General features: G+C 37.5%; 1 protein-coding gene across 9 annotated transcripts in view; it reads left to right on the plus strand.

Moving 5' to 3' along the window:
• The first annotated feature begins 5,430 nt into the window (after positions 1-5,430).
• Positions 5,431-24,654, plus strand: part of CUL2 (cullin 2) — an 86,522-nt gene continuing 67,298 nt past the window's right edge. For 2 of the 9 annotated variants that reach the window (XM_019652652.1, XM_019652653.1), the window contains exons 1-3: positions 5,663-5,819; positions 14,268-14,379; positions 14,797-14,890. The gene's annotated coding sequence lies outside the window, so the exon portion shown is untranslated. Of the gene's footprint in view, positions 5,578-5,640; positions 5,820-14,251; positions 14,380-14,796; positions 14,891-24,654 lie in introns of those variants that run through there. The other 7 variants (XM_019652656.1, XM_019652658.1, XM_019652657.1 and 4 more) reach the window with 7 other exon arrangements.

Genomic DNA, 24,654 nt, shown 5'->3' on the forward strand with positions numbered 1-24,654 from the left:
TCTCCTTTCACATATTATTTAGTGTAATCCATTACGCAGATTCACTTTCTGTTCCCAATTCTGAGAAATCACCTTCTAAATGCACTATCTCAAATGATGAAAGTTATGGACATTTCTTTAAAATGAGCTCTCTTTCAACACAGCTTTGATCTTGCTAAATTACCCATCTGAATGTAATACAAAGAAATATAAGGGATTCATAGGTAATTTTTTTTAATTTAAAAGAGAATACTTTTTCTTTTTTTTTTAAATAGCTTTCAATCAGAATTGCCTTGGAGAGTCAAAGCTATAGCCTGTTCATTTGGTTGTACCTTCTCGTATGGAAAATCTTATGAGATTTTTCTGATTAGAGACCTTGTACTTTTTCTTCTTTTTAGTGTACAGTTGGATGATTTTAAAAAAAATTAATGATTTTATTTTTCAGAAGTTTTAGATTTACACAGAAATTTAGTAGTTAATAGAGTTCCCATATACCTTTTGCTGACCCCCCAGTTTTTCCTATTAACCTTTTACGTTAATATGGTACATTTGCTACAATTTATGAATCTATTTTGATATACTGTTATTAATTAAAACCCAAATGTTTCAAATTTTCTTGGTTTTTACCTAGTGTCTTTTTTCTGTTCTAGGATCTTTTCCAGGGTACCACATTACATTTAGTAGTCATATCTCCTCCTGGCTGTGACACTTTCTCAGACATCTTGTTTTTGATAACCTCCACAGTCTGAGGAGTACTGGTCAGATATTTTGTAGCATGCCCCTCTATCGAAATTTGTCTGATGTTTTTCTCGTGATTAGATTGGAATACATGTGTTTAGGGGAGGATGATCACAGAGGTAAAGCGCCATTCTCATCACATCACATCAAGGGAACATACTATCAACAATGAGTTATTATTAATGTTGACCTTAATCATCTGGCTGAGGTGGTATTTGTCAGGTTTCTGCACTGTAAAGTTACCCTTCTAAATTCTCTTTCCATATTACATTCTTTGGCAGGAAATCACTCTTCCTGGGCCACAATTAAGGAATGAAGAGTTATGCCTCCCCTCCTTTGTGGTGCAGTATCTACATAATTTATTAGGAATTCTCCTGCATGAGATTGTTCTTCCCCATTTAGTAATGTATTCAATCATTTATTTATATTAGTGTGCACCCATTGATATGTATTTTATACTTTGGGTTATAATCCACTACTACCTTATTTTCTTGCTCAAATTCTTCTAGCTTTGGCCATTGGGAGCTCTTTCAGTTCTGTGCCCTTTGATGTAACTCCTATCAATGTGGATGTTTTTATTTTTCAGTACTTCTTTCCTTGCTTACACTGCAATATTCTCCAAGGGTATCTTCTGTATTCCTGCCCTCGATCTACAGTCACACATTTTTCTGAAGAGGAGACTTTCATTTTTATAAGCATAAAACGGCCCTTTAATCAGCTACTACAAACTTGAAAATGATTCTTCAGTATCTAACTTTTTTAATTTTACTAGAAACAAAAGGTGGGAAAATGTTTAATAAATAGTATAACCAGGAAATACAAATTCCCAGGAAAAATTTAAGAAAAGATAATTCAGATTTAGTGTGTGGAATATAAAAATGAGATAAATTATTTGAAATAAAAAATGTGCCAGAAAAATTAGGGCTCTTTGGGTTTTATGTCTACAAAGGAAGTTTATAAAGACAGAAAATGATTCTGGTTGGGCTCCTCAAATAGTAGGTAAAGGGAGATTAGGAAATGAACTTGGAAAATTTTGAAAGAGAAAATTATGTATACTCGCAAGTAGAAAATGAATAAAAATGGACATACTTTGCTTACTGATTTAAGTAATGACATTTAGAGATATTCTACTTAAACTATTTTTCAATAATATTTTTTCAATAAATATTAATTTATAAATTACTTTGACTGACTAAGAATTATTTAAGTATTTTCATAAAGATCAGTAGCTGGCTACAAAATAGCATATCTATAATATGATCTGACTTGTAAAAATATTTAATCATATTCATAGAAACTACCTTGAGGAATATTTATCAACCTAAACATGATTATCTATTTCTGCAATATTAGTGGGGTTTTTTAATAAGAAAGCATTTATTACTTTTGAAATCAGAGAAAATAGAGAAATTCAATAAACATTATACAAAGCCCAAACATATTTTAGTCATATATGTAGTCTTTGCTAAAAAGTAAAACAAGGAAAGACTATAGATGAACTAGGTTTTGAGGTTTAGTTTTGTGGTGAAGACCAACCATTGCTTAAAGTGGTGGCTTGAAGGGTTGGCCAAAGGATGCCTTTTGTTTTTTCTAGAAGGAAGAAGTAATCTCAATTTAATATTAAGGGCTTGGATGATGTAACTTTTTTTAGAAATGTAATTTTCCTATTATACTGATTGGATAAGCTATCCAAAAGTGAGAGATCTCTGGAATTTAGAGAGGTGTTGTAGTGATTCATGTTTGGCACCCCTTCATACTAGTCCAAATCTCAGCTAGAGTTTAAAAGAAAAGTGGTTTATGAGTCAGCAACAGTTCTCAAGCTGTTTGGTCTCTGGACCACTCTACACTCTTAAAAAATTATTGAGGTACTCAAAGAGCTTGTGTTTATGTGGATTATATTTATCAATAGTTACCATATTAGGATTAAAAAGAGAAATCTATTTACTAATTAAAAAATAATAAACCCAAGCATATGTTAACGTAAATTACATATTTTTCTGAAAAATAACTATTTTCCAAAATAAAAAAAAATTTAATGAGAACGCCATTGCTTTCCATTTTGCCTATCTGTTTAATATCTGGCTTAAAAGAAAATAGCTAGGTTCTCTATGGTTGAAGTATATGAAGAAATTAGGAGGCCTTAGGAGGAGAATTTAATAGTATTTTCGGATGAGTGTGGATATTCCTCTCTGACACTACAGAAAATTTGACAAGTGGTAGTTTCATAAAGTTTAATTGTAATGAGGAATCTAAAACCAATGAAGGAAACTTGTATTGTTTTTTATGTATACACACATACACACACACACACACACACACACACACACACACACACACACACCCCTATCTATCTATTGGTCTGTCTTGCAATTTGGATCTATCTTTTATCCATGCTTGATTTTTAATGTCCTGCATTGGTCATTTGGAAAATATTAATTAATTGTGGCATGTAGATAGATCTTCCATACGTTGACATATGAGGTCTGACAATTAAATTCACGAACTTGTTCTAACGATGTTGCTAACCTTTTTTTATATCAGAGAGATTATTCATGATGAATTTGTACCAACTGGGCAAACAGTTAATCAAATTTACTATTTGGAAGTGCTGAAAAGGCTGCATGAAAAAGTTAGACGACCTGATCTTTTCGCCAGCAATTCATGGCTCTTCCATCACTACAATGCACCAGCTCACACGGCACTGTCTTTAGCCAGTTTTTAGCCAGTAAACAAATAACTGTATTGAAACACCCTCCCTACTCACCTGGTCTGGCCCCCAATAAATTCTTTCTTTATCCAAAGATACAGGAAATATTGAAAGGAAGACATTCAGGACATCAAGGTTAATACAATGACAGCTCTGATAGTCATTCCAGAAAAAGAGTTCCAAATTTGCTTTGAGGGGTAGACTAGGTGCTGGTGTCAGTGCATAGCTTCCTAAGGGGAGTACTTTGAAGGTGACTGTCGTGATATACAGCAATGAGGTATGTAGCACTTTTTCTAGGATAAGTTTGTGAACTTAATTGTCAGACCTCTTATCTCATACGATATCCAAAAGTCACATTCATTAATAGCGCTACAGTCTCAACAGAAAAGTCTAAGCTTTCAAACGCATGGTGGTGAACACAAGTGTTCCAAATTTTGAAATTTTACTTGAAAGCTATATTTTATTATTGGCAACAAATACTGTCAGCTGTTTTGCTTGAAGTGTTAGGCTCACTTTGTTCATTTTGGAGAAATATTTGTCAATTCCCAAGTCAGAGTAACATTAATTTGTCTGTCAGTTGTTCTTTCAAGGGAATATGGTGTTCCATGATAAAAGCAGTTGGTTCAGATTACAGCTCAGGCACCCAAGTGTTTTTCTTCCACAACCATCCTACTTTGGTATATAGCAGAAGTGCACGAGTACTTCCCATTTCTTCACTCAAAGTATTAGAAAGACATGTACACAGGATTGACATTTATAAAATGAATAATTTTTACTACTTCATCAAGAATATTCCTGAATCAATTAAAAAAAAACAAACACTGGGAGTGTGTGGCAGTGAAGAATACAGTGATCCAATGACGGTTTTGTACTACTTTCTTGATTCCTGCTATGGCAATGTCAGCAGTGTTACTATAGCTTTGCACCATCCGTACAAATGTGAACCCAATATAAAAGAGAAAGGACACGTTGTAATAGCAAGAAGATTATTTTTAAACTTGGGACTCCAAAAAGGTCTTGGAGATTTCTAGAGATCTGGGGACCACCCTTTGAGAACTGCTGAATTAAAAGAGGGAGAATGTGTGAGAAAAAAGGTCATATAATGGAAACAAATGGTTGAATTGAATTTAGTATATAATTATTAAAACAAAGAGAACAGGTTTCAAGTGCCCTGAGAAGCGGACTAGAAAGGAGAAAGACTGGTGGGGTTTATCAGGTCAGGAGACTGGATTTTAAATGGGCCTTGAAGGATTGGTACAAATAGTTTGAAGAAAGGGAATTGGAAGGGAAAGGTTTGCTCAAAACCTACAAATGAAGAACTGGCCAATACTCTGGTAAGACTGACCCCTGAGATCTTGTGGTTATGAGAGGCAAATAAGGAATAAAGCCAGGCTTTTGTTCCATTGTGGTCCCGTGCATATGAGGAGGTGCTAGGTAGATCCATATTTTTGTCAACATTACTGTTTAAAATTGTAAGGGAGGAAAAACCCATTAGACTTGATATAATGGTTGTGGTGGGGAGGTGGGGTTAGCGGTCAAGACCCTGAAGAGAAGTTCCTTGACTAAAAATACATTAATGTTTCAGAATTTGTCTACAGATGAAAACCCACTAGAAAAGGAGTGTGTCAGAGAGAAAAATAGTATTGCTAATATATCTCTGATTATTTGAAAAGCCCCTGAAAAGTGTGTGGCAAGGAGATTTGTAGTGCATGGGACTATTCACATAGGTCTGAAAGAACTCAAAGGAAAACACTTTCGTTGAGATCACCTTCCCGACATATTGTTATTAGCATGCCATCCCCAAACTTGGTGGGTGCTGAGTCTTCTGGAGCTCAGCGAACCGTGCTTGCCTCCTTCACAGCGAGGACCGCAAGGAGACCCTGGAGATTCTCTGTTGATTTCCGTGGCCTTTCGCAATTGCACTAAAGCAGGCTCTCTGCGCTTGCCGTAACGGGGACTCTACCATTGCGCTGCCAGGGGGGGACTTGGAGGCAGCGGAAGAGGGAGCGCGGAGGGTGTGTGTCGGTAAAAGCCTGGCGCTCGGGAGCGCGATTGTTTCACGGATCCAGTAACCACCCCGTCCTCTCCTCCCCACCCCCCTCCCCTTCGCCCCTGTCCCGTCCGGGCTTCTCTGTGTCTCCGCGCGGCGGCAGGTGAGCGTCCGGCGCGCGGGCTCCCGGGCTTCGCGGCGCACCCCCCGTGTCTTCGGGGCGGGTGGCGGCGGCCGGCCGGGGAGGCGGCCTCGGGCACAGTAATGGCAGCGCTGTGAGCAGGGGAACGCGAGTGACAGCCGCCGCCGCCGCCGCCCACCTTCCTCGCTGGGGCTTCGTCCTTCATTCCTTCGGGCTGCCTCCCCTCCCCTTATCCCCTGCCCCTTGTCCCGCTTCTGCAGAAGGTAACCCCGCTGAGGGTCGGGGAGCCCGGCTGCAGGCACCGGGAAACTTCCCTTACCGGTTGATGGGTGGCGGAGATAGGGCGGAGGAAAGGAGTTGGGGGCGAGGAGGGGGGAGGGGAGCGGAGTGGAGGGGGGGTGATCCAGGAAGGTGGTGAGTGACCCTGGCTACCTTAAGCGCTGACCCTTCAGCCCGCCACCCCCTGGACTGGATTCCGGGCCTCCCCAACCCGGCCTTGGCCGCCCCTCCCTCGGCCCCATTTTCCCCCGAAGGAGGTAAGGTGAGAGTGTGTCTACTCATCTGCTTATTTACGTGCTCACTGGGATACACAACTCAGTTTGGCGGAGAGGGCATCAATCTCTTACATTCTTACCATGAGTATTTTCACTTTTGTTTCCGCAGACAGCGAAGATTGATAGCTGTGGGGAGGAGTAGCCAATGTACATGCTAGACCAGTCTCAACATTGAGGGTCTGGTGAAATCAGACCCATAGACTCTCTTTAGAGCACTTACACACCGGGGAGGCTGGACCATTGCCTACCACCCCACAGATACGTGCATGTAAATAAAACATCTGTGAATTGAAGACTGTTATTAACAAGAACAACAGTCTTCAATTCATGGGTTCCCGCCATCGATTATTACTATTACCAGGTGAAGGGCAGTACTTTGGAAGTTTAAAATTTGAAGATAATAAGATATAAACTGTTAACATTTACTATAGATTCTTTACCGTATCAAAATCTTTGAACTAGACCTGTCCCAAACCAACATTCATATAGTAAACTATAGGAAATAATCACTTTGTCCTGATTGACTACATAATAATAGCCATTTAAAAACACTCAAAAGACTGTTCCCTAACCTTCAGAATCTCGAATTCCTTTCTAAGACAGACAAATGAACAGATTGGTTATACTTTGCCTCTTTGGCCCAAATAGTGTTTGGAAGACCCTTCCAAAAGAGTCACAGATGAAATAACAGGTGTACGCCATGTTTTGCGTTAACCCTTTTAAAATATTTTTCAGATGTTTATAAGTTGGGGGAACATGTCTACAGTGTGCATTTACACAGTGTGTGCAAAATATCTTTTCTGTGTGTTTGAATGTTCACCTGCATCTGAAATACTCTTACTTCACTCCACCCTTGCCTGTGATTTTCAGTGTTTTATAAATGTGAAGGTAGTTTATCCATGTCTTTTATTCTCAGTCTGTCATTAAATTAAATCTTGTAGACCTTCTTTAAAGTCAGATTTGCCTTATCTATCAGTTAAGTATTTATTAGGCATGTGACTTTTATGCCAAGCATTGTTACAGACATTAGGGATACAACAATACACATGAAATTTCTGCCCCCCCTGGAGCGTTAATTCTGGTGGGAAAGGGAGAGACAGACAATGAATAAGACAAATAGTTCTAGAGAATCATAAGTGTTTTGAAGGAAATAAAATTGGGAGTTGTGGTAGTGACTGGGAGAAGACTACTTTAATTGCTGTGGTCAGGAAAGACCTGTCTGAGGTGACCTTCGACCTGATACCTGAAAAGTGAGAGAGAATTAGCCTTTGGAAATCTGAGGGAAGAGTGTTCCCAGGGGAACAACAAAGGGGGAAATGCCTGGAGGTGCTTGGGTTCAGCAAACCTAAGGAAGCTCGGAGAGGGTGGGCTCTTGTAAAAGGTAAGAAGTGAGGTCACAGCCAGGGGCCAGATCATGTGAGGTCTTATCGACCAAAGGCCTTTGGCTTTTACTTTTAAAGTACATTGAAAAGCTATTGGAATTTTTGTAAAGCTGGGAGTGATAGGGCCTGATTTACAGTGACTATGGGGGAGATTAGATAGAGGAGAAAGAAAGCAGGGAGATCACTGAAAAAGCTGTGGCAGGTTGAGTAGTTAGAGCATTAGAGACAAGTAAGAAAGGGTTTGAGATAGATTTTGGAGTTAAAGGTATTTATTGAACTTGTGGTTTGGATGGAAGTGCGGCTGGTTGGGACAGAAGTGATTTCTGGGTTTGGGGCTTCTACTGAAGGATGGTGATGCCATGTATATTGAGATGGGGAAGAAGTGAGGGGAGCAGTTAGTTACATGGGGATAGGGTAGAAATGGACGTGTTAAGTAGGACCTGGTAGATGTGAGACCTACTAGATGTTCAAGCAGAGGTGAGAAGTAGGCAATTAGATATACAAGTCTGGAATTTAGTGGAGAAGTTAAGGAGTTATTCATTCAACAAATATTTTTCAAGCACCAGCTATGGACCAGGCAGTGGGAATATAGTAGTGAAGAAACAGACAAAAATCTCTGCCTTCATGACACTTAAATTCTAGTGGGGAGAGAAAGATAGAAATGGGGAGTCATTAGCATTTATCTGTTGGGTTATTATATTTATGTTTTGAATAAAAACTACATTCATATGATTCAAAATATCAGTTTGTTGGGGTATAGAATGAAAATCTCCCCTGTTGTCCTGTGTCACTCAGTTTTGGTTGGAGCCAGTGTTAATGTTTTCTTACTTATCCTTCCAAAGATATATTTTGTGCATGTATAAGCAAATGTGTATGTATTCTTCATCCCACTTTGCAAAAGTGGTAGCATACTTCATCTGCTTTGACACCTTGTACTGTTTAGAGAGTTAAATAGTATTTAAAAGTTCTGACACAGGATAGGACCACCTAAAGAAACTGTAGAAAGCAGAGGAAAAAGCCAGGGGCACTGCAACATTGTCTGACTTGGTTCCTGCCCTCCAGCTGTTGTTTTTTGTGAGACATTTTAGGAAAGATTGCATTTTTTCTTTAGTGTTCCCTCCCTTTCTTATCTGCCTGTTCTATTTATATGCTGGAAAAGTGATTATTATTGAAAGCCATGTTTTCATGTATGTACTGTCATTTAAAATCAAGTAAATTGATGACAGGATTAGGCCTTGAATCTTAATATTTTGACGACTGTTGACTGGCTAATGTTAAATCTTGGAAAAACAAGCAGAAATTTAGAATGTTATGAGATTTATAACAAGTTATTGATACTTGAGATGTATGACTGAATTCTCTCAGTAATCAGTTATCACAATATCTATTCATAGAGTGATCTGGCTCTTTGCCTGGGTTTGGATCTTAACAGTAATGTTTCTATTATATTGCAGATGTTAGCATAATCCTTGTGTTACTATCTTTAATATATAGACTCCTCCTATGTTACTACTTTGATTTGGAAAGGCCTGTTGGAGGTACTAGAACAGTGCAGTTCCTTTGATTCTTAAAAGTTTTGAAACAATGAGTAGTGTTAAGATCATGATGTTAGTTAGCATCTGCAGCAACTTTTGGAATGCATTAAACCCTGTTTGAGTCATCTGGAGGAGGGGAGATGGAATATTTTAATTAGCTTTAAGCATTATTTTGAATAATTAAAAATCCAGACTCATAATTTGTTCTCCACTGAATTTATAATACTTTCTGTATTGGTTGACATTTTAATTTTCAGTTAGCTGCCTTTAGCCAGATACTTTCTATATAAATTGATCTACTTGTTTTTTTTTTGTTTTTTCTTTTTTATCCTGAGATTGTTCTTGGTTTAAAAACTATTTAGTTCAGTTTGATTTTTGTGGTTATTTTTGTTATTGTTATGTCTCTTTTGTTTACTAATTTTTATTGCCTGAGATTAAAGTAAGCAGCTAGTGTCTGTGTTGGAGAAGTACAATCTTTGGTAGAATATATTTAGTAGTACTTTTTTGAAGCATTAGACACTAATTATTACTTATAAGACTACTATATGAAACGGGTAGTGAGTTTGTTAAGCTTACTTAAATTCTGTAAATGTATAGATAGGTGTTAATGTCCTATTTGGAGATTTTAGTTATCCAAAGGCTTTTCATTTATATACTTTAGCATTATAAATGATGTTACTGTTGTTATTTAATCATTAGATTATAGTGTGATTGTGTGTGTCTTAATTTTTCATCAGTCAGATTGATAGCTTATCATTTTTATTTCTTTTGTCAACTATAAGCTGCTGCTGTTTCTTTTTTGTTCTAATTTAATTGCACTGTGACCAGAGAATGTTCTGCACGATATGGAATATTTCATATTTGCTGAGGCAACTGTAAGCTCCTTGAAGGCAACATTTCTAGCACTTGGTAGAGGCCTGGAATACGGTAAATAGAAACTATTAACTCAGTGACTTACGTTGTGTTCTAATGTAGGTTGCTTTTTAAATAATGCAATATTGGATTTACCCTGTGTAAATATTTTTGAATTTCTCAACTTTATTAATTTAATTCAGTTGAAGGTGAGAAAGTACAAGATACATCTTAAAACCATTTTTTAAAATTTTGAGATAATTTTAGACTTAAAGAGAAGTTGCAAAAATGGTACAGAGAGCTCAAGTATACCCTTGACCCTGCTTTTCCTAATGTTAACAGTTTGTATCAACCAGAACAATGATCAAAACCAGGAAATTCAACATTGGTACAATGCTATTAACTAAACTACAGACCTTAGTTGAATCTTACCAGTTTTTCCACTAATGTCCTTTTTGTATTTCTGGATTTTATCCAGGATCAGACATAGCATTTGGTTGAGTCTCCCTCATCTCTTCTGATCTGACAATCTTTTCTCATCTTTCATGACCTTCACAGTTGTGATGAGTGTGATCAGTTATTTCATAGAATGTCTCTCAATTTGAGTTTGTATGATGTTTTCTCATTATTAGATTGAGGTCATGCATTTTTGGCAAAATACTACAGAAGTGATGTTGAGTCCTACTCAGTGCATCATATCTTATTAGAGATGATGTTAACTCGTTTGGTTAAGGTCGTGTCTGCCAAATTTTTCTACTTATAAGGTAACTATTTTTCTCTTTGTAAATACTAGCTATCTTGGGGAGATTCTTTGAAACTATACAGATATCCTGTTCTTCTAAAACTTTTGCTCACTCATTTCAGCTTTCTTTGGTAGACAAGTTAGTGGGGTTCGCTTGATGGTGACTTTATATTTTTCTCATTTCCTTCTACATTTATTAATTGGAATTTTTCTGTAAGGGAGAACTGTCCCCTCTCTGCATTTATTATTCAGTAATTTGTTTATATCAGTATTGTTATAGATATTTGTTTTAGTCTATGGTTTATAATCTAATACTATCATTATTTTATTGCTCAGATTGTTCCATTATGGCCTTCAAGTTGGCTATCTGTATTTTCAACTTGTTTCGTCTTCTTTTCTTTAGCCCTGGAATCAATCATTTCTCCAGGAAGCTCTGGTTCCTTCTATTGGAGAATGGTATTTAGAAACCAAGATCTGGATGCTACGTGTGCTCATTGTCACTGGGGTGTCATTGCTCCTAGGCCCTCTCAGTGACAGAGCTAGAAATACCGGGGGTGCCAAAAAAATGTATACAAGTGGACACTTTGATCAACGGTGCTCAAGCAGTAGTTTGCTGTAATCAGAAGTGTCTGGACACTTTAAGCACCTCTTGTAATTGCTGAAGTCAAACGTGACTTGTATTCATCTTTTGTTACCGGTATATGTTGAGTATTACAATTTTAATAGTTTTTTCCTTTCTTAAAATGTGTATACGTATTTTTTGGCACCCTCTGTATATGTATATAAACATCTTATGTTTATTTCTATTTTTACCTGTGTATATTAAAAACCATGAGTTTATACTGATAACTCTATTCCAAACACTATAGAGTGTAAGCTAGCTGTCCCCTTTATTTATAACAGGTATTTTCTGATAGTGAGAAATAGAACATACTTTTTTAATAGTCATAATAATCCTGTAAGTAGTATGAAGTTACCAAAATAATGAATACTGTGACAACAAGGAAAAAAATCCCCAAGTAGTCCTCAGCTTTGGAAAATTTAAGCTATATCTCAAAATACTTCTCTTTCGTTTGGTCTGTATGAACCAAAAATAATGACATTTTGTCTTCATAGTTTTAAGTATTGTTTTGATTATTAAGTATCCATTTAAAGTTGTTTAGAGGGCAGTTTGCACTGAGATTTCGATACTTCCTTTTGCATCAGAATTTTGTTGTCCATTTAAGCACTTAGAATAAGGACAGTGCTTTTTTTTGTATTTTTTATTGTGGTAAAATATATGTAACATAAAATTTACCATTTTATTGATTTTTAAGTGTGCAGTGCACTGGCATTAATTGCACCTCATCACCACCATCTATTGCCAAAATTTTTTCAGTACCCTGAATAGAAACTGCAACCATTCAGCAATAACTCCCCATTCCCCCCCTGCCAGTACTTGGTAACTTCGAATCTACTTTTTGTCCTGATGAATTTGTCTATTCTATGTACATCATATAAGTAGGATTATAAAGTATTTGTCCTTTATGTCTTGCTTATTTGATTTGTTGTGTCTTCAAGGTTTATCCATATTGTAGCATGTGTCACAACTCTGTTTTTTAGGACTGAATAATATTCCATTTATGTGTATACCACATTTTGCTTATCCATTCTTCTGTTGACGAGCACTTGAGTCGTTTCCACTTTTTGGCTGTTGTGAATAATGCTGAAGTGAATATTGGAGCACAGTATCTTTTCCAGTCTCTGCTTTCAGTTCCTTTGGGTATATACCTTGGAATGCAATTGCTGGATGCATATGATAATTTTGTGTTTATCTTTTGGAGGACCAGCTAAACTGTTTTCCATAGTGGCTGTACCATTTTACATTCCCGCTAGCAATGTGCTAAGGTTCCAGTTTCTCCACATTCTCTCCAACATTAGCTATTTTCCACTTTTTGTTTGTTTTCATAATAGCTATCTTGCTTAGTATGAAGTGGTATCATGGTGGTTTGGATTTACGTTTCCCTAATGACTTGTGGTGTTGAGCATCTTTTTTTTTTTTAAGCTGAGCCATCCTGCCACCTGTTGGCAGCTCAGCAGCTGCTCAGCTCGGGCCAGGACTCAAACCACTGTTGCTCAGAGCTCACACTCTTGAGTGAGCTCTTAACCAACTGAGCCACTCGGCCAGCCCTTGAGCCCTTGAGCATCTTTTCATGTGCTTATTGGCCATTTGTATATCTTTGGAGAAATGTCTATCAAGCCCTTTTAAATTGGGTTTTTCTTGTTGTTGAGGTATATAGTTCTCTATATACTGTGGATATTAATCTCTTATCAGATATATGATTTGCAAATATTTTCTCCCATTTTGTAGGTTGTCATTTTACTGTCTTGGTAGTGTCCTTTGATGCATGAAATTTTCTTTTTTGTTTTTTTTTAAAGATTTTATTGGGGAATTGGGAGAGGGGAATAGGGTTGGGAAATCGGGGAAGGGGAACAGATAAGTTGCTGTCATTTTGTTCTTCAGTTTAGTTGTGGAGGACGTTGCTTTACTGGCCCATGTTGGTATTATCATTGCGCTTTTCCCGGGTGAGGCAGATCAGTCGCCAGCCACTGGACGGCCACTCACGACAGCTCTTGGCAGCTCATGCCGGCTGCTGGCCGCTCACGGTAGCTCATGGCAGCCCACTGCAGCTCCACTGCAGCCTATGCTGTCGCTGGTGACTCAGCAGCCCAACTCCAGGTCGAGCTGTTGTTCACCATCTTAGCTATAGAGGGCGCAGCGTCACTGGCCCTAATGTGGGATCCAAACCGGGGTCCTGCTGCTCAGAGCTGGCGTCCTAAGCCAACTCCCAACCAACATGCCACTCAGCTGGCCCTGATGCATGAAATTTTAAAATTTTCATAAAGACCAAATTATTTATGATTTCTTTTGTTGCCTGCGCTTTTGGCATCATATCTAAGAAATCATTGCTAAATCCATTGTCACAAAGCTTATCCCCGGTGTTTTCTTCTAAGAGTTTTATAGTTTTAGCTCTTACATATAGGTCTTTGATCCATTTTGATTAAGTTTTGTACATAGTGTAAGCAAGTACAGTATATTTTGCATGGGTTATCAGTAGATAGCTTAATGTTGGCACTTACAGATAGATAGCTGCAAACTTTGACTAGCTTGAAATTTAATTTTTAGAGGGCTAAAAAAAGAGTAGTTATAAAGAAGGTAATCAAGCATGAGGGAAATTGTATGGCCTTGTGATGAAAGGGATTGCATTTTTATCTAAAACAAACATTAAAATGAACAGCTTATGAGAAAAATGGAATGAAAGAAAGCCTTTTAATAGGTAATATGGGAATAAAGTATGAGAGAGTGAAGGCATAGAGAGTTCAGCAACAGTCCAGTTTTGGTGTTCATTAGGTTCAAAAGCATGGATGGGAAAGTAAAATTACAGAAGAGAGTAGAAAATAATGCTGCCTAATTTTTGCATTGTCCGGCAAACCTGAAATGTATTTGTAAATATTGTGTTTTATGCTATTTTTATGTTGTGCAGATGGAGAAAATGAAACAGCATCTAGCCTAGGATCACATTGTCATTGACAGAGCCAATTTAGAGGATTTAGTTTCTTGACTCACAAACTTCTCATTTTTGAAACCAGAATTTTTTACATCTAGCAGAAACTTCCTCGGCCACCCTAAGGCATTTTGGGTGCAACTTCCCGTCTGGAGGGCTGTACTGTCACCTGTCCATTTCCTCTGAGCCAACTCTAGTTTCTACGATTGGCAGGTAATAAAAATGCAGTAGAGGGCAGTGACTAAGAGCTTTGTGGTAAAGCTAGGTAGCTCCAGGTTCAAATTCTGGGTTTGGTAGTTAAAAACTCTGTGTATTTTACCCTAATTTTCTAAATGTCAGTCTCTCGTCTGTAAAACAGGGAGAATAATAGCTATTTTAGGGATATCCTGAGGAGTTAATGGGATAATGTATATAATGTGTTTAGCATAGTTTCTTGAATATATGTGGTTAATAAAGCGTTGCTTTATTATTTTATTCACAACTCTGTAATTAGACGCTGTTATGGTGATGGTAAAGAACTGGCAGAGTACATCCTGCCAAGGGCCCCTCCTGTGGGAAAATGGGTGTCATTATGTCAAATTTATTTTTATAACTTGCTTTATTGGGTTGTCTTTATTCTTTACGTTAAAGGACACTAAGTGAAAGAATGGGACTGTAAGAGGTTGTGTTGTCCATACTGAAAGCTGTCTTGGGGATTTTAAACAAGAAGTAGTCTGCAAAGTTGGTATGTATCTGCCTTAGCTGTGTAATATTTTTTTATTCTCCCATGTCTGTGTCTTCTATAGCAGTGCCAGGACATAAGTGGGGATTAATATGTTATATAGAATCTGGCACATAAATTAATTTGTCTGGAACAAAGACCAGTTGAGAATTAGCAATGAATAAAGTTGATAAGAATTGGAAGGTGAAGCAAGGATTCTGGATTTTGTTACAGTCAATAAAAAACAGCTAGAAACTGGTTAGAGTGTGATCCCCCTCCTTCATAAAAGCAATGTAGCACCATAACCAAGAAAAGAGAAAAGAAAAAAACTCAGATAAAGCAAGGAAAATTACCACTAAATTTAGCATCTTAGCCTTACATTTGTGAGAAAAGATTTAAATCCAAGGTTTTTATATATGGGTGACTTAATTTAGCTTTCAGAAGAATAGGATAACAAACATTGCAAGTCACTGGGTAGTGCAAAGAGAGGATGGCTAGAGAACCCTTTTTAATATTTGGATAGAAGGTCAGGCATACAAAAAAATGTGCTCTTAATGTTTGATTGCTTGTGAAAGGGCTGGTTGGTCACAACTTGGTCTAGCATGCATGCCAAGCGGGCTTGCCTACCCATGAGGGACTAAGACAAATTCAAGTTCCCTAACTCATCTGAGATACATATATGAGAATAATTACTTTTTAAGGCGAATTGGTGTCTTGAAGTCCTTGCCTAGATTATTAAAAAAAAAATGAGAAAGCAAGTAAAAAGATAGTAAACTTAGGCTGATAAGAGCAATGTGAAAAGTCGAAGTACAGCCTGTACAGACTTGGGGGAGAATCTCAAGTTCACTGAGGCGAGAAGGGTCTTTAATTCTAGTCAAGTAGGTTTATTTTGGAAGCAAAATACCTTTTATATCTTACTTATTGTACTATAAATATATTCCCTACTCCCCACTGCCCGCCCTCCTTTTTGTTAGACTAAGGTTTTCTTCCTTTCCAGCTGGGATTGATGACAGACTACTGTATTTCTCTTTACTGTTTTTTTCCCCCCAACTTCCTCTCTCTGTCACCCTCTTTTAGAACATACTATTAGAAATTTGTAAGAAGGGAAGTTATATGATAGAAATTACATTTGTGGAATATTTTGAGCTCTGTGGCTCAAATCTTACTGCAACAAAAAGCATTGTACCCTGAGCCTCCAAATAAAGGTATCTCTTGGCTATATCTAATGGCTCACTCATTTGATACAATAAGATGAACGTGTTTAGATGAATTCTTGGAGTCTATTTTCATATGAAATTGCGGTAGCATTTTAGGTCAGCATGCACCCAGAGGCAGCTTTGGAAATGGAAAATATTGCAAGGTTGATAATGCTTTTTATTGGGTCTTAAGTATTTTCCTTATTTTATGTACTAGAATGTAACTTGCTCTAAACCCACTGACTGTCGTTTCAAAAAACTAATTATGATATACCAACTTATCTGAAATGAATTTAGTCCCCATTATTGTATCTTATTGGTAATTTTTGGAATGGCCATATTTTTATTGCAGATTATAATCAATACTGAAATAAAAAATTATCTTTTGGTGGTTTTTGTTTCAGTTTGTTTTTTACTAAAAAGAGAATCACAATGTTAAGTGTTCAGCCATTTACATTATTATTGATAATTATTATTTTGGAAAGCAGCTGGAATGTGGCACACCAAAACATTTTCTCAATGGTTAAACTACAGTAACACTTATCACTGTTAAACATGGCTATACATTTTACTAAAATAGCTTATATTTCAAATAAAATATTTATCTAATTATGCTCGGTTTTATACTTAAAATCTAATACCTTAGGATTCTTTAACTGTTTTATCTGCAGAAATGTAGTTATCCAAATCACTTCTTTATATGAAAAATCTCTAAGTTAAGAATAGTATCATTTCAAATTTAAATCCATCTGATCTTGGCAAAGTTATACCTTTTTTATTTCTGCTATTCCTAGTAAGTTTGTTTTTAAAAACATTTTTGGGGCGGGGATTTTGTTAGGCTATGTTAACACATAGCACATGTTGTACTGTAGCGCTCTTTCAACTTCAGAAACCTAAAGCTCACTGGATAGTTAAGACCCTCAGGAGAAAGGAAGGTTAGCGACAACTCAGCTCTTAGTGTTCTGAGGAGTGAAGTATGTGTAGTGAGGAGAAAAACTTAAGCAAGAGAGATTTTAGAACATTTCGATCAGAAATCTAGATAGCTCATCAATTTGTTTTTCCTGATTGCTTCTTTTTCTCATCTTTACCTTAGGTTACCTACCTGTTCTCTTAGAACTGGTAACTGATTTTAAAATATTTGTTTTTAGACTATTAGTATTTACTGACTTTTATGGGAAAAGTGTCAGGGTGATAGATTAAGAAAGCACAGTGTTTTTTTATTAAACAATAAAATACTTGATACATACTATAGATTATAAATTAAAGTATTTGAGGAATTTAAGCCGAGGGTATGATATCATTAGATTTGCATTTTGGAAAGCTTACACTGGCCACAGTATATGGAATGTACCAAGGGGGCAAAGAGGTACAGGCAGGTCATTTAGGAGGCTGTGGCGCCAGTCGGGTTAGAGGTGGTGGTTTGGATTAGGGTGGTGTCAGTGGTGATTGCAAGAAATGGATGGGTTCAAGAAATGGTTAGAAGATAGTCGACAGGACTTGTTGATTGATTAGATTGATTTGTAGAGGAGATTAAAAGAAATGAAGAATGATTAATAAAATTTCTAGCTTAAGGAGTGAGGAGGATGATAATGTCATTACTGAGATGTGGACTACTGAAAAAGGATGCACATGTTGAGTTTGAGGGGTCAGGTCTACTGAGGTATAACTTACACATCGTAAAATTCACCCTGAAAACCATATATAGTTCTTTGAATTTTGTCAATTTTTATGGTAGTATAACCACTACCACAATTAAGATACAGAATATGTTATCATTGTAACAGCTATATACAATGTCAGAGGGGTAATGGATTGGGGGAGAGGGATCATCACTTTGTGAGGGGTGAAATGTCTGTTACATTGTTTTGTACACCTGAAACTAATAAAAAAAATATACAACCATTAAAAATAAAATGAAGTAAGCACTGTAATTATTAAGGTATCTAGTGGACACTGCCTCGAGCTTGCTTATTTATTGCTGTAGTCTTCACGAGTTATTTCATTTGTGCAAATTATTTGCCAAGTAGAATTCAAGCGCCTGAAGTAAAAGAACGTGTTATTTCTTTTTTCAACCCTTACCACAACAGAGCCCTAGGCACATAACAGTGGTTAACAAATGCTTGTTCAAGTAAAAAACAAAAACAAACATATATATATATATATATATATATATATATATATATATATATTTATTTATTTATTTATTTTATCACCCCCAAAGTCTCTGATGGCACCTTGTACATCCTGAGCCTCTGACAACAAATGGTCCAATGTATGTCCCTAAATTTTTGCCTTTTCCAAAGTGTCATATAAATTGAATCATACATATATAGCCTAATGAGTCTGTCTTCTTTCACTTAGCATAATGATTTTGAAGCTTATCTATTGTTGTCCATGTATCTGTAATTTGTTCCATTTTATTGCCAAATAGTGGACCATTGTGTGACTGCACCACATTTTGTTTTTTTATTCACTAGCTGATGAATATTTGGATTGTTTCCAGTTTTGGGCAGTTATAAATAAAGGTGCACTAAAATTTTGTGTTTAAGTTTTTTGTAAATATATGTCTTCATTTCTTCTGTATAAATACACAGAAATGGGATTTCTGGGTTATATGGAAGGTGTATGTTTAACTTTAAATAGAAACTGCCTACATGGTTATTTTATTTTAAATTACCATCTACAGCAAATGAGAGTTTGTTGTTCTATGTCCTTGTCAGCATTTGATACTATCAGTTTTTTGAGCCATTCTAATAAATGTGTAATGATACCTTATTGAGATTTTAATATGCATTTCTCTAATGACTAATGATATTGGGCACCTTTTATGTGCTTATTTGTCATGAGTATTTCTGAATTGTCTGTTTGGGTCTTTTGTCTTTTGCCCATTTGTTAGTTGGGTTGTATGTTTTCTTATTATTGAGCTTTGAGAGTTTTAATATATTCTGGGTACCAGTCGTGTGTGTGTGTGTGTGTGTGTGTGTGTGTGTGTGTGTGTGTGTGTGTATTTATTTGTATCTGCCCTATATAAGATATATATTTTACAAATATTTCAATTCCAGGCTGTGGCATGTCTTTCATTTTCTTTTTATTTGTTTTTTGAGATATAATTTTTAGAAAAAATTTTTTGTGGGGGAATTGGGGGAGGGGAACCGCATTGGGGAATCGGGGAAAGGAAACAGACAAGTCGCTGTCCTTTTTGTTCTTCAGTCTAGTTGTGGAAGACTTTGCTTCACTGGCCCATGTTGGTATTATCATTGCACTCTTCCCTGCTGAGGCAGATCGGTCGCCATCCACTAGACAGCCGCTCACTGCGGCTCTTGGCAGCTCACGCTGGTTACCGGCCGCTCATGGTAGCTTATAGGAGGCCACTGCAGCTCCACTGCAGCCTACGCTGTCGCCGGCAACCCACAGCAGCCCAGCTCCAGGTTGAGCCATTGTTCATCTTAGCTGTAGAGGACGCAGCGTCACTGGCCCATGTGGCATCCTAACCGGGGCCCCGCTGTTCAGAGCTGGCGCTCCAAGCCAACTCCCAACCAACACGCCATTCAGCTCATCCTTGAGATATAATGGATACGTTAGTTTCAGGTGTCAGTTTTTGTATATATTGCCAGATTATCACCACAGTATGTCTTGTTAACGTCCATCACCATTTATAGTTACAAAATTTTTTTATTGTGATGAGAACTTTTAAGATTTATTCTCTTAGCAACTTTCAGATGTGCAATACAGTATTACTAACTATGGTTACTATGCTATACATTACATTCCCATGACTAATTTATTTTATAAGTGGAATTTTGTACCATGTGACTCCATTCATTTTGCCCATCCCCCCAACCCCTGCCTCTGGCAACCACTGATCTGTTCTGTGTATCGGTGTTTCTTTTATTCTATACAAATTTTAGATCTCCCACCCCCCATTTCAGTGAAAAATGCCATTGAAATTTTGGTAGGGATTGCATTGAATCTGTAGATAGCTTTGGCTAGTATGGACATTTTAACTATATTCTAATCCATGAACATGGAATATCTTTTTGTTTATTTGTGTCTTCAATTTATTTTTATCATTTTTTATGGTTTTCATGTACAGTTCTTTTACCTTCTTGCTTAAATTTATTCCTAGGTATTTTATTCTTTTGAATGCAATTCTAAATGGGATAGTTTTCTTAATTTCTCTTTTGGGTAGTTTGTTATTAATGTATAGAAACATGACAGTTTTATACATTGATTTTGTATTCTGCAACTCTGCTTTGTTCTAACAGTTTTTTGGTGGAGTCTTTACGGCTTTTTGTGTATAATGTCATCTGCAAATAGTGACAGTTTTACTTCTTCCTTTCTGACTTGAATGCCTTTTTTTTCCCCTTGCCTCATTGCTCTGGCCAGGATTTCCAGTATTATGTCGAATAATAGTGGTTAGAGTGTATGATGTTAATATGGGTTTGTCATACATGGCCTTTATTACATTGAGTTACCTGTGTTCCCTCTATACCCACTTTGTTCAGAGTTTTTGTCCTGAAACAGTGTTGGATTTTGTCATGCTTGTTCTGTAAGTATTAAGATGATCGTGTGATTTTTATCCTTCATTTTGTTAATGTGGTATATCACATTGGTTGATTTGTGGATGTTGAACCACCTTGTATCCCTGGAATAATTCCCACTTGATTGTGGTGTATGATCTTTTTAATGTATTGTTAAATACGGTTTGCTAATATTATTTTGAGGATTTTTGCATCTCTGTTCATCAAGGATATAGATCTATAATTTTCTGTACTTGTGGTGTCCTCTGGTGTTAGTGTCAGGGTAATGCTAACCTTGTAAAATGAGTTTGGAAGTGTTCTTTTCTATTCAGTTTTTTTGGGAGTTTAAGAGGGATTGGTATTAATTCTTTGAATGTTTGGTAAAATTCACCACTGAAGCTGTCTGGTCCTGGACTCTTGTTTGCTGGAATGTTTTTGATTACTGATGCAATCTCCTTAGTAATCTGTTCAGATTTTCTATTTCTTCGAAAGTCAGTCTTGGTAGGTAGGTTCTGTGTTTCTAGGAATTTATCCATTTCTTCTAGGTTGTCAAATTTGTTGGCATTTTTATAGTAGTCTCATGATCTTTTGTATTTCTGTGGTATCAAGGTGTAATGTCTTCTCTTTCATTCCTGGTTTTGTTTGGGTCCTGTCTCTTTTATTCTGTTATTCTTGGTGAGTCTAACAAAAGATTTCTCAATTTTGTTTATCATTTCAAAGAACCAGCTCTTAGTTTCATTGATCTTTTCTGTTGTCTTTTATGTTTCTATTTCATTTATTTCTACTGTGTTATTTCCTTTGGGCTTTGTTCTTCTTTTTCTAGTTCCTTGAGGTGTGAATTTAGGTTTATTTGAGATATTTTTGTTTTTTGATGTAGGCATTTGTCACTATGAACTTCCATGCTTTTGCTGCGTTCCATAAGTTTTGGTATGTTGTATTTCCATTTTCATTTGTTACAAGGTAGTTTTCATTTTCTTTTTATTTCTTTGACCCATTGATTGTTCAGTAGAATGTTTAATCTCCACATACCTGTGAATTTTTGAGTTTTCTTCTTGTAATTCATTTCTAGTTTCATACCATTGTGATTAGAGAAGATGCTTGATATTTCAATTTTCTTATATTTATTAAAACTTGTTTGTTTTGTGACTTAACATATGATGTATGCTGGACAGTGTTCTTTGTGCATTTGAAAAGAATATATATTCTGTTGCCTTTGGATGGAATTCTCTCTCTGTTAAGTTTATCTGCTTTAATGTGTTTTTGTTTTTTATTTTTTTAATTTTAAGTTGTTTTTCAATTACCGTTGACATTTAATATAGTTTCAGATGTACAGTGTAGTGGTTAACTTACAAAATGATCCCCCATTAAGTCTAGTGGCACCATACATAGTTATTACAACATTATTAACTATATTTCCTAAGCTGTACTTTACATCCCCATGACAATTTTGTAACTGCCAGTTTGTACTTTTTTTTTTTAAAGATTTTATTGGGGGAATTGGGGAAGGGGAACAGCCAAGTTGTTGTCCTTCAGTCTTAGTTGTGGAGGGAACAGCAAGCTCAGCTCCAAGTCCAGTCGTGCTGCTCAGCTCAAGGTGCTGTGTTCAATTAGTTGTGGGTGGGCTAGCCACCATCCATGTGGGAGTCAAATCAGCAGCCTCGTTGTTAAGAGCACACGCCCACCATCTCAAACAGGCAACCTTGTTGTTAGGAGTATGTGCTCTCACGGGCTGAGCCATCCTGCCACCTATTGGCAGCTCAGCTGCAGCTCAGCTCGGTCATAGCTCAATGGCCCATGTGGGAATCGAACTGGCAACCCTGTTGCTCAGGCTCGCGCTCTTGAGCAAGCTGTTAACCAACTGAGCCACTTGGCTGGCCCCAATCTATGTCTTTTGATTGGAACATTTAATTCTTTTACATTTAAAGTAGTTGTTGATATGTATTATATAGTATTGCCATTTTATTATTCGTATCTTAGATCTTTTTTTCTTCATCAAGAAGTCCATTTAACATTTCTTGTAATAATTAGGTGGTGATTTTACTTGTCTGGGAAGCTCTTTCACTGTCCTTCAATTCTAAATGATAGCCTTGCTGGGTAGAGTAATCTTGGTTGTAGGTTCTTTGTTTTCCTCACTTTGAATATTTTGTACTTTTCTAGCCTGCAACGTTTCTGTTCATAAATCAGCTGACAGTCTTATGGGAGCTCCCTTGTAGGTAGCTAACGGCTTTTCTCTTGCTGTTTTTAACCTTTTGTCTTTTTGTCTTTAACCTTTGGCAGTTTAATTATGAACGTGTCTTGGTATGGGCTCTTTGGGTTCATCTTGTTTGGGACTCTTTTCTGCCTTCTGGACTTGTATATCATAATCCTTTGCCAGGTTAATGAAGTTTTCAGTCACTATTTCTTCAAATAGGTTTTCAATCCCTTGCTCTCTCTTCTTCTTCTTCTAGTACCCATATGATGCAAATGTTGTTATGCTTGATGTTGTCCTGGACGCCCCTTAAACTATCCTCATTTCTTTTGATTCTTTTTTCTTTTTGCTGTACTAAGTGGGTGTTTTCTGTTACCTTGTCTTCCAAATTGCTGATTTGAGCCTTTGTTTCATCTAATCTGCTGTTGATTCCCTCTAATGTATTCTTCATTTCAGTTATCATATTCTTCATTTCTGACTGGTTCTTTTTTATGTTTTCTATCTCTTTGTGTAAGTGCTCGCTGGGTTTAACTATTCTTCCCTTAAGTTCATTGAGCATCCTTATAATCAGTGCTTTCAGCTCTGCATCTGTAGATTGCTTGCCTCTATTTTGTTTAGTTCTTTTTTTGGAGCTTTGTCTTGTGCTTTCATTTGAGATGTCTTTCTTTGTTTCCTCATTTTGGGTGCCTCCCTGTGTTTGTTTCTATGTATTAGATAGATCTGCTATATCTCCCAATCTTGTCAAGTTGGCCTTTCATTGTAAATATCCTGGGAGACCTGATGGTGTAGACTCCCTGGCCACCTGAGCTGGGTTCTTTGTGTGGGTTGTGTGTGCCCTCCTATTGAGCCTTTATTGCTATTGGCACATCAGTGGCTGAGATTGACCCTCAGGCTGACTGGCTGTGAGGATTATCTGTGACTCTAGGGGACAAGCTGTTTTGTGGCAGCTGGCCCCATAGAGCAGGATTTTCTTTAGCAGGGCTTTGGTATGTTGTTTGTGGAGCTAATTGTGTGGTGCTCTGGTGTGGTCGGAAGCCAGTCCCCCGGTGTGTTGGTTCTAGGGCCTCTTGGGAGTGACTCCAGTGCAGGCCCAGGTCAGCTGCTGCTGTGCCTGGCCCGGGGTCCCTGGTAGGAGCTACAAAGTGATCTGCATTTATAACTGCCTTTGCTGGACTTGGAGGTGCCTGAGAGAGGCTATGCTGTGAACCAAGGGCAGCTGCTGCTAGTGCTGAGGCCGCTTAGTAAGAGGTACAGGGCAGGTCGAGGCCAGCTGCTGCTTGTTTGGGGTTTGTGGACCTTTGAGAGATTTTTAAAAAGTCCGCAGCATGGGCTGAGGCCAGCAGCTTGCAAGGAACAGCCGCTGAAAGAGGTCTGGGCTGGTGCATGATTTGGATGGTGCGGCATCTCAGGGAATCACTAGGTGGGGCACATGATATTAGCCAAGTTAATGGAGACTCAGCTATGGCTCCCGACTGCCCCTGCAGGCTGCGTTGAGAGGAGGGCTCAACAAAAGAACAATGTTGTCTGCCAGCATTTCTATTCCTGGCCAGAGCTGCCCCTCCAGCTCTTGCCTTGAAGCCAGACAATTCAGTTCCTTCTTGTGTATCTCTGTTGCTTTTTGAGCTCCTGCTCCAGTGCTGGAACTCAGCGAGTGAGTCCATGCATGGCCCCTTTAAGAGGAATGCCTGGGACTCCAGCAGCCCTGCATCTCACCTAGATAGAATACCCGCTGGTTTTGACAGCCAGGTATTCTGGGGACTCCTCTTCCCAGCACTGGTGCTCCAGGTTGCGGAGCTCAGTGTGGGGCTGGACCCTTTCATCCTCAGGGGAACCTCCTACTAGTCTTGATGTGGTGGTGCTGCTTTATATCATTAGTTATAGGAA

Source organism: Hipposideros armiger, unplaced genomic scaffold, assembly GCF_001890085.2.
Source record: "Hipposideros armiger isolate ML-2016 unplaced genomic scaffold, ASM189008v1 scaffold_183, whole genome shotgun sequence".
NCBI classification, from domain to species: Eukaryota; Metazoa; Chordata; class Mammalia; order Chiroptera; family Hipposideridae; genus Hipposideros; species Hipposideros armiger.